The sequence below is a fragment of the Mastomys coucha genome, unplaced genomic scaffold (assembly GCF_008632895.1).
Source record: "Mastomys coucha isolate ucsf_1 unplaced genomic scaffold, UCSF_Mcou_1 pScaffold5, whole genome shotgun sequence".
NCBI classification, from domain to species: domain Eukaryota; kingdom Metazoa; phylum Chordata; class Mammalia; order Rodentia; family Muridae; genus Mastomys; species Mastomys coucha.
The window spans coordinates 98,237,573-98,238,890 of NW_022196911.1; positions in this window are offsets into that span (position 1 = coordinate 98,237,573).

Below are 1,318 nucleotides of genomic sequence, written 5' to 3' on the forward strand. Positions count from 1 at the left end.
ATGGAGGGGCAGCTCATTGAAGTCAGGGACCCTGAAGTCAGGGAGGAGTTTTAGGGGGAAAGTTATAGCTCAAGGCATAGGCCCACCTCCTTTGGGGACTTTGAAGTGTATATGTGGCAGGAGACGGACTGACAGAGGCACAATGGCCTGGACATACAAGGGGGAAGAGACAACTGGCTCTGGAGGGTCCACGTCGTGAATGTGTGCATGCATGCCTCTGTGCGTGTGCGTGCGTGTGTGTGCGTGCGTGTGTGTGTGTGTGTGTGTGTGTGTGTGTGTGTGTGCGCGCGCGCGCACGCATGTGTGTGAACACACATTCCGGTGCCACACACAGACCTCCTTCCCCCTCCCCCTAGCCTTACAGCACCGCCTGTCTAGTTTTCTAAGTTGGAGAATGCAAACACCAATGAGGAAGACCCAAAGGTCAGGCTCTCCTCCCACTCCAGACTCCCCGGCCAGTGTGTGTGGGTGTGTTGAAGGGAGAGTTTCCAGGAAAGGGCCAGCACACTCACCCAGCAGCCTCTGGAATTTTGTTTTGTTTTGTTTTCTTTAGTGGTTAGAACCCAGAATCTCTCACATACACCACAGAACTGCACCCCGAGTCCAGCATCCTGGAAATAGTCCAGAATACTCAGGTGAACACTGCGCCTCTTTTAGGTGGTACCCTGGGGAGCCTGGCCTGGAGGGTGGGGGGGAATCCACACTAAGAGGTAGGTGTGGTGACTCATGCCTGTACTACTGGAACTCAAGATGCTGAGGTGAATTCCAAGGCAGCCAGCCTGGTATACAAAGTAAGACGCCTTTTCAAAGCAGGCAGGAGCTCAGCGAGACAACAAAAATGTTAGGGAAGGTATAACGGCCAGTGTCTGAGCTGTGTGACCTCTGCTCAGTTACCTTCCCTTTACAATGACAGAATCCATTTCCTCCTCTATAACAACAAGGGACTAGACTGGATGGAGTGTACCCAGGGCAGGACAGTATTAACAGGGAGCAGGTGGGGGTGGGGGCAGGGTTTACACACAGGCACATGCTGTCCTGCGTATCCCAACTGATGAACCAGGTATCCCGGGCTCTTTCTTATCTAGTCCTGGGTCTCAAGGTCCTGGTCTGCAAATGGAGAGATTGCTATAACACCTCCCCTGGGGTCATCCCGAGGATGACAGAAAGGGGTTTCACAGAGCAGGACATTCTGCCTGGGACGTGTCACCTAGTACTAAATGCTGTTAGCACCTGTCACAAACTAACTTTCCAAGTTCTCAAGCCAGCAGGCTGTGCTCCTTCGTCTGGAGTGCTCCTTCGTCTGGAGTGCTCCTTCATC